The sequence below is a fragment of the Cyrtonyx montezumae genome, unplaced genomic scaffold (genome assembly GCF_038088225.1).
Source record: "Cyrtonyx montezumae isolate F1298 unplaced genomic scaffold, pur_monq_1.0 scaffold_2, whole genome shotgun sequence".
NCBI classification, from domain to species: domain Eukaryota; kingdom Metazoa; phylum Chordata; class Aves; order Galliformes; family Odontophoridae; genus Cyrtonyx; species Cyrtonyx montezumae.
Genome location: NW_027071936.1, coordinates 61,245,446 through 61,255,212, shown reverse-complemented (window position 1 = coordinate 61,255,212; position 9,767 = coordinate 61,245,446).

The window sequence follows — 9,767 nt, the reverse complement described above, 5'->3', positions numbered from 1 at the left end:
TGAGCTATGAGTTAGTGGATATTGCCTTCACTTTTTTACTTGGTGAGGAGTTTCTAATTGCTCAAAGCCGGACATAGAATTAAGTCAAAATAGAATAGCAATTACTGGATCCTTTCTTGCCGTGATACCTTTCTGGAAGCCCAGAAGTTAGTCATGTAACTTCTATAAGGAAGAACAAATGTCAGATGGACAAATCTTCCAAGTCAACCCATGGCCTTTGCAGACTAGAGAGAAAGTCCCAACAACTTTATGAAGGATCTGTGCATCCTGGGACATGCAGCCTGATTTCATTCAGTGTAGCCAACTGCAGTGAGGCAGCTGTAGTACACACACACTCAAATGAACCAGCTGGGGAGTTTCAGCTCACCCAAAGGAAACAGAGGCTGCTTCAAATATTGATGAATAAAGCCTATCAGAAATTGGCCAAATTATTGGGAATGCTGATGAAACTAAATGCAAAATAAGCTGCAGTTGTGCCCAGCACTGATATGCTCTGAGCCAGCAGGAGTTCTAGTGTCCTTCAGGCAGAGGCCACTGACAGAAAATAGAAACTGCTGATGAAATTAATCATTAATTCCCTTAATTAAACAACCAAGGAAAAGCTTTGTCATCAAAGGTCCACCTTAGTCTTGTTAAGGAAGCTAATATTTATAATACAAGGTTGGGAGAAGAACAATCTCCCAAGGCCAGATTTGGACAGGTTTCTTAAACCTATTCCAATTTGAGCCTTCAAGGTGCTCAACTCAGTCATCTCAGTGCTTCACTCTCAAACTATTTCTTGAGTTTTAGACTTTCAACCACTCCTTAAAGTTGTCTGGTCTATGTAAGACACAAGGTCCTTTGCCTTACAGATGATGTTAGTAAAATAGGACCAGCAGTGTTTACTTTAGTGTACCTACAGAGGTCACTTGGCTTTGAAGACCTTCTTAAACATGCTTTATCTCAGCTAATACCATTGTGGTCATTCAACCTGGAACATCTCATCGTGTTCTTCCATCCCAGCAAAATGAATGAGTGTCATTAATGCTTTAAATGAAGGTGCAGAATTAATGTGATGTAAATGCTTTCACACAGGTACTGACATCACAAAGGATGTTTTCCTTCACGTCTCCTCCTTGGCACTACCCAGCACTTCAGTGAGAAAAAAAAAAAGAACACACAAATGCAACCCAGGTCTGTTGTGGCTCACCAGTATTTTCTTATATTGCTTAGGTTTTACTAGCAGTGCAGTTTTCTAGATGAAAGCAGTACTGACATATAAGCATGCTCAAAATGTTGTACAGATCAGCAAAAAAGGACGTTAAGGAATTAGCTATAAAAAAGTAAACTTAATGAGAATCCAGGTAATGCCTAACTCGACATGATATTATAAAGCAAAGGAATCACAGTGAGACAGTTTACATATCTTGGCAGCGATGTGCAGCTCAGTAGGAATGTCTGGAAGGAAATCACATCCACAGTCAGCACAGCAGTGTTAGCAATGTTAACCAAGATGTAAGCCTCAAAAATTCACAGCCATAAGTACCACCATTCTGGCTCTTGTATGTTATCCCCATGTTAGCAAATGGGTAGAAAACCAGATAAAGCTTTCAGAGGTCCAGCCAGCTAGCCCAATGACTTTGGATGCAAATGCCTTGGGAAGAATGGTGTACCTGATTTAACTGAGTTTATTGAAGAAAGTGGAGAACTTCATCAAAGGCTCTTCTGTAGAGGAGATAGCCAGCAAACACACATTTGAACATGCTAAGCACTGCATCAGCAAAGCCTAGCTCGGCAGTATTGTGCAGTAACTGCCCACATCCTTCCTATGTTCTTTGGGTGGGTTCTGCTGCTGCTTTCCCTGCATCTGCTGGTATGGATGCCTGGTTTGAATCTAAGGCAGAAGTGTCTGCTCTGTGTTACGGACACACCTGTGATGGCAGAGTGGGCCCTGAGAATTCAACAGAGCTGAGTCTCCAGCATCACCCAGTAAGGGAAAAGCATGTACCCAATGTGTGCTAACACTGAAAGCAAAGCGTCTGCAGAGGCCATCCTGCCACCAGACAACTGGAAGAAAACACAGATGGAGGCGGCTCTAAGCCACTCAGTAAAACAAGCTGGGAGGGAACATTTATGATGCTTGAGTAACTCAGACACGCAAAGAGCTGATCAAGCTAGAGAGGGGTGACCAAGAAATTGCCTTAAGCCTCTGATGGTGAGAGAAGCATTCAAATTCAGATTTTTCAAAGTCTTGTAAGTGGACAAGCAGAAGAACTGAAGACAAAAAGAAATAATTCACTTTTTGGCTTGTTTCCACTACTGTCCTTCAGTGTTTTCTGCGCTAAAAGTGACTGAAGCTCAGCTGGATAAGCACAAACCAAATCCAAAACCAGACTGCTTTATGAAAATATGTCTACTAGCCTCTCATTTGCAACTATTCTGATGCTCAAGCCTATGCTGGATTTTAAAACCTGACAGAACTGGGGACAGGGAGCAAAGGGCTTCCCAGGCTCAGCACTGCCCTGCATGATAGCCCTTGAGCAAACATGCTTTCAAGGGCAAATGCCCTATCTTTTTCTTTCACTTCTTTAATCTTATCAGTACCGCCTAAACCTGGTCTAACAGGCCATCCAGGGGACAGCAATTGCCTCAGGGGTGGACATGCAACTGGAGAGCACCAGCCAAGTATGCAGATGGTTGTTATCTGCAACAGCCTTGCTGTACAACAGACTGAGCCAGGACTCTCTGGCCATCTCCTGAGGAAGAGTGTGCCTCAAGAGCACGGCATTTGTCTTCACCCTTTCAAATTTGGCCTCTGCAGAGGCTGCCTTTGATCACAGCATCACCGAAGCCTCGCCAGATGAAATTCTACCAGCCAGACCCTCAGATGTGGCAGATCAGTGCAGCTCCCCTGAGTGACTGGAGTTACGGCATAACCCCCCTGCAGAGGATCCAGCCCTGTCTTACATTCAGCTTGAGCACTAGTGATAAATGCAGTCCATTTTGAATGCCTTTGTCCATTTCTCTGGAAGAATGCTGATTGTGAAATGGGACTTTGAGATGCTAACAAAATCCTGAGACAAGCAGAGAGAAATAACTACAAACAAACTAGGCCAAAGTGTCTCCTCAAGCAGAAAATCCACAGCATCCCAGGGAAGTAGAGAGAACATGTGAATCCATCTCATTGCTTTAAGAGGAAGATACATGAGCAAAGGCCATCTGGTACTACAGAGGGCAACTGCTGTGACAGACTCTGCAGCACCAAGCCATAGTGTTGCGTTGGTGGGTGGAACTGATCCCCTGTAAAAAATATACCCGTTCCTCCTCTGCCTGCTCAGTTCTCTGTGCTTTCTTGAACCTTCTCTAATTTCTGAGAAACTTGCCCCAGGCTCATTTTCTACATCTGCAGTGTCTTTCACCTGGAATTAAAAATGGAGCTGATGCTGGCAATTCCTTAAACTCAGCGTGAATATGAAGAGGTGAGAAGTGAAAACTAACTTGCCATCAATTCTAACGCAAACAAAAAGAGTCAACTTCATTGCTTGGTCACAGAGGTATATTCCTCAGGCCCTGCTCTTTAATGCATCCTTGGAAAACCAAAATAGTAACGCAGACCAAGGTGACACACATAGAAAATGACAAGGTGATCTGGGCAACGCAAGACCTCACTGTTTTAGAAACCACCACATTCTTCTGCAGATCTCAACATGGAGATCCCATACCTCCTCCCCCAGGTCCTCTCTCATAACAGGCCTTGTGCTCCCCATAGCCATGGGGCAGGTGATGCTCCCTTGCATTTCTTTCACCCAAACAATGCTGTGCCTTCTGACTTATATTTGCAAATAGATCTTCTACAGTTTTTCATCATCGGGCAAAAAGATAAACACTCTTGGTTGCAAACAATGTGCGTACCCTAATGTGCAAGCCATGTCATAACACAAAAACCTCTCTGCCTGCTAAGTGTGTGGTGTGAGATGATGAAAGACTCTCCTTAATTCAGCATTACTGGAGAGGAAAGATAGAGAATTAGGATGGAGCAAGGAATCCAATGGCAAGCTATTATTTGTTCCCTTTTAGACTACCATTGGCCTGAGGTCATGGCCCTACACTGTGGCTTCTACCTGGATAAGCCATTGACAATGTGAGCAAACTACTTGTTTCGTTTAATTCAGATATTTCATAGAATTATAAAATCACAGAATGATAGAATCATTATGTTAAGCCATGACATCTTATTTTAAAACGTGCTTACATTATATTAATATTATTTTTCCAATCTGTTAACTACATGTTCAGCCCCAACAGGACAGGTATTTACAAGGTTTCTGAAATCTGCCCAAGTCTATTTTCATAAGGAAAACATATTTTTCAAAGCTGTGGTGAGGTAGGAGCACATATAACATATTTCACACATTGTAAGAGACCGAGAGAATTAGAATTTGAAGTTGGAATATTATTTCATTTCCTAACACAAAACTCATGTATTCTCTTCTCCTTTATCTGAACACAAAAATCTTTCTGTAAAAAATCCTTCTCATAACCAGCCATTGGTCTGACTTCAGACCTCTCAGTAATGCATATAATTTCCTCAACAGTCAACATTTATTTTCAACTGAGTGAGTCAGGCTACAGTTAATTTATTGGCTGAAATCAACATTTAAAGTTGGGTATTTTGAAAGATAATGTATAACTGGATGAAATCCATAGTGCCATGATTTGTCTGTAGATAGTAATAATACTTATGACCAATAATTGTCATCATTTGTTGTGCTTATCCCTCAATTACAGTGTTATGTCATATATTTCTGCACAGCCAAAACTTGTATTTTAATTTTAGAACTGTCTCACAGCATACCGTGAAAGAAATATATGAGTAAAAAAGTAGCATATTTTAGTCATCTAGCATGTTTCTCCATCGACCTTATCTTTAAAGAAAACCATAATTGGATAATCTTTACTTAATGTAAACTTCTGAAAGCTGGAAGCCATTTCAAGATTGCTCAGATTAACTGCGGCTACCTGTGAGAACATGCATCGACATTTCTATGAATTCAGGGAGGATAAAACCAAGTATCTCTAGTATTTATGAAACTATTTTGGCAAAGAAGTGACTGGAAATTTGTCACAAAGCCTTCAAGAAAAAATGATAATTTCTCTGTGTGTCCTTGTCTTTCTTATTACCCTGTGAGTTGCTCAATTTGCTGGGAGCAAATGCTTGTTCTCTTTTTCTGTTGGTTTGCAGACAGAGTGCTGCCTGGCTCCCAGCACAGAAAGGAAGATATTTTCAAATTTTGGACTGCTTGATTTAGATATGCTTTTTACATCTGCAGATATCTCTTGTAGCCTGGCTGCACAGCTGTCTGGAGAAATCAGGCTGGCAGTGGATCATCCATCCCCCTTGCGCTGTGTAGTGAGATACAAACTATTACAAATATTTTCATATTTCTATGGTTTGAGGCAACAACAGCCACAGTGAAAATATGCCCTTTTCAACCAACTTCTTACTTGTGTTCTCAATTGTAAGAGAAGCTAATATATTCCTGGCAATATGCAACCCTTTTGTCTTAGCCATGGCATATTACTAATACTATGCTTGAGTTTTGGGAAACAACACACATTTGCAGTCCCAATTGAGTGACTTGTGTGAACATAGAGGACGCTGCAGCTGTCCCTAGTTGCTCTTTCTGTAGTGCTCACCTCTGCATCCTCCCCCACTCCCACACTGAAATCAAGGCTTGCGCTCCAGAGCCGGGCTGGAGACATTCCTACGATCAGCACTGTTCGCATGCTGCCTCCCATGAGTCTACCAAGAGCAATTAAGAAGCAATTAAGCAGCCATTTATGTGTAAACTACATTAAGTCTTTCAACAATTATTGCTCTTCTCCCGATTCATTTAAACTCTTCTCCACTCCTTGCATCAAGTTTGGCAACAAATGATTAAGTGGAACGACTTGATTTGCTCATTAAAGTTCCCAGTTAATGTCATAGTTACTGTCCACATAGGGATATCACTAAATAAATTGAAAATACCTAAATACTATTTTGATTATGCCTTGGAGCAAACTTCTGTCACCCTCACCACCAGGCCCACAGATTCCAGACACTACAGAAGATGAAGTAGACAGTCTGTATAAACACATGGGCGAAATATATATATATATATCATATTTAGTTACAGAAAAACAAATACATAGCAGTTTTCAGTCATTTTCATTGTAGTCTGTGGGTCTCTGGGGTACCCTGACTTCTTCTGAATGGTCTACAAAACTTTACAAGAAAAATGAGCCTATTGTCAGTAGGCTTCAATTTAAGTATACAAGGGGCTGAACCTCTGCTGGAAAAAATGTGGATGTCTGCAAATGAAGAAGATGGAAAACCACTGACTAAAAAACACTGGTTATTCTGGCTGCATTTTTTCGTTATATTTTTAAGGAAGACTAGGATTTTGCTGTAGATATGCCTTCAGAAGTACCTATTTGCCTCCTGGTAGTACTGAAGGGCATACTTGGGTATGATTTGCAAAGAAATTGATATCTTTCAGATTTAAACATGTTGCGTCAATGTGAAACAGTGGTGGGCACTGAGCTTGACCTCGAGCATGTTTGGAGAAATGAAGCTTTCAGTGTCAGCAGCTCAGAATCAGAGAGACAGAGGTGAAATCTGCCCCTGTCATTCCCAGCTCTTTTCCTTGCTCATAGCCAGATCCTTTGGACGTTGAGCATCCAGGATCTCTCCATTATCAGTGTAGAAAGACAGGCACCATGAGAACCAGTTTAAGTTTAAAAAATTGTACATTCAAAGCATCTCTCTCTCTCCATTGGCCATAGAGATAGCCTAAGTCCATCAGGTTCCTGACCCATGCTTTGCTAACTTCACCTTTTCAACTCATGCAGAGAAGGGCAGCAAACTGTTGCATGGCAGGAGATGCTCAAAGAAGGTGTGAAGCTTCCAGAGCTATGCAGTTAATGGTAAATCTGAGAGTAAACTGTGGTTCTTCTCCATAAAAACAAAATACACCTTTGACCAGCTGGTCAATCGTTGACAAAGTTCTCAAGACAGGAGGAGGTACCTGGCATCCTGTGCTTCCAAATGCTCATCAATGATTCATCCGATCTATTGACTTAAACAGGAATTAGTGAGACAAGCATGGCAAAGTCTCACGGGGTTGATCTCAGAGATACATTTGTCCCCTGGCACTTTTCTGGACACTTTTGAATGACTCAGTGTTTCTTTTCAGAAAAGATAGAGGTAATCTGTGTCAGCAGTAGATACAAAAAATAAAAAATAAAAATGGGGCAAAATCCAGCAGATGAAGGAGAAGAACCAATACGTTCTGGATAGATGAACAATTCTATCATCTATGATATGGTGATAGAATCACAGAGTCAAAGAACAGCTTGGGTTGGAATGGACCTTAAAGGTTATCAAGATCCAATTCCCTCTGCTATGGGCCAGGTTGCCAGCCACTAGGTTGGGCTGCCCAGGGCTCCATCCAACCTGGCCTTGAACACTTCCAGGGATGGGACAAATGATGGAGGGATAATACAGAAGAGAATTTCTCAGGAGGAGCTTCCAGTATTGAACTTGCCTCTCTTCTAATATGCCTGCAGGATATTTTGCAGGGGGGAAATCAGTCCTTTATTAGAAGTAGCCACCTGCCCATCTCCAGCAGAGCCACCAGGGCACTCTCAGCAGCCTCATGGTGCAGCATGTGCTGCCAAGGCTGCTCACGCACAGCAAACCCCGATATAGCTTGAGCAATCAATTACCTTCCTAAGAAACCCGCTGCTAGAGCATCGCAGTGTTCCTGGAATGTTTGGAAATACTTGTCAAAACACGACTCTGGTTTCATTGTTAGTTCTATTAACATTCAAACATTTCCCTTGTTGATTAAAGGCACTAACTCCACACAACATCTTAAAGTCAATACCTACCTGCCTCCTATCCAATTTCTTATGTAACTGCCACTTTCCACACCGCAAATGTTTTTCTCTTAATGATGAATGAAATGATTTCTGCCACAGTTACTACACAGAGGCCCTTCATGGCTGGTGGAGGCCAAACCCTCCCCAACCACAGGTTGCATTCTTTGCAGTGTTTGATCTGGGCATCAGCATGCTGCAGGAGGGGATCACATTTCTACAATAGCACAGGGTCCCTGAGCTCAATATCACTTTGCTAAAATGGAGCTTGACATGGTCTCACAGCCAAAAGCCACCGACCAGGAGTTGGCTTTCAGGAAGGCTGCTCACCCTCCTGGGTTTGGCAGTGATGGTTTGTGATAGGACAATGACACTCAGCCATCACCAAGAGCAGCTGCAGGAGTTACCTCTGTAAACTATCCTGAGACCCTTGGTTGCTCTTCCACTGCAAAGCTGCTGGATGCGCACATCAAAGCTCGAACATGTGTGCATGTAAGAAGCTGCTCAACACTACAGTACAACTTATATGCTGAGCGCAATAAAAGAGTTAGAACAGAAGTAATAGATTTAAGTTGCACCAGTGAAGGTTCTAGTTGGATATTAGGAAAAATTTCTCAGAAAAGATGATAATGCATAGGAACAGGCTGCCCAGGGAAGTGATGGAGTCATCATCCCTGGAGGTGTTTAAGAACCATGGAGATGTGGCATCGAGTGACATGGTTAGTGGGCATGGGGGGAATGGATGGATGGTGGGACTAGATGATCTTAGAAGTCTTTTCCAAACTTAATGGTTCTATGATTCTATGAATATATGGCTGATCTGAACTGCTGCACTCTGGAAAGATAAAGCCACCGCGGGGACTACAAGGAGATGGCTGTACAAGTGGGCCTGTCAGCGTGGCAGGGCTGGAGGCAGGCACTGCGTCAGCTCTGCCCTGTGGAGCACACAGGCAGTATTAAGATAGTGCAAAGAATGAGCAATTTGTCCCTGTGTTGCAGCCTCTGCCTGCAGTGAGTTAATGTGCCATCCCCATCTCCTCCCCTCTAGGCTCCAGAGCGTTGCTGTCATTTACTCCATGGACTGGGAAAACCCAGTGACTGGCATCTCAGAGGAGGGGATGCTCGGGGACTGGCCCTGCTGAGTCAGCAGTATTTGGGGATCAGCTGGAAATCTGTGCTTCTCACACCCTCCTCAGGCACTCTCCAGGCTTTTTCTCACCGCTCCTCCAACTGTTTGCTCTCCAGACTGCCAAATTACTGTACCTCTGCCAGCACCTCCCCATACACGATTATTGCAGCACAGGCATGAATCTCTACGGCTCGCTCTTCTTACTTCACTCCAAATTTCTCATCCCTACAGCATTCAGACTCATGCAACCACATCTCTCTGTAATTCTGATCAAACTCGCTCAGCACATTAAATCTTATACTTAAAAGTTTAATCCACCAAGCTCTGCTCCAGCTTGTGTTGATTTGGGCACTGCTTTCTGCAGCACACACTCTGCATGCCACCCCCACTTGCATCAGCACACTCACTAGGACCAAGGGCTTTGGGACATCTCACAGCCCAGCCCGTCCTCATATTCTGGATGAAGAGGAAGAATGGATGGCTCCACGCACTTGCAAGGCTCCCCCAAACCCCCTCCCAGGTCAGTCATGGCGACAGGCTCAGATACTGAGAGCATCACTAGTATGTGGCTTATGGCAAGTGCTAAAAAACGACAAAGCACTCCCAGAGTCTGTACTTCATATCAGTTCTACACGTGCTGCCTGGTGGTCACATAGCAGGAAACTTAAAATGTCCCGGCTCCAAAGGAAAGCGTGAACCTAAGTCCTTCATCAGGAGCACCCCAATCCCCCTTTGA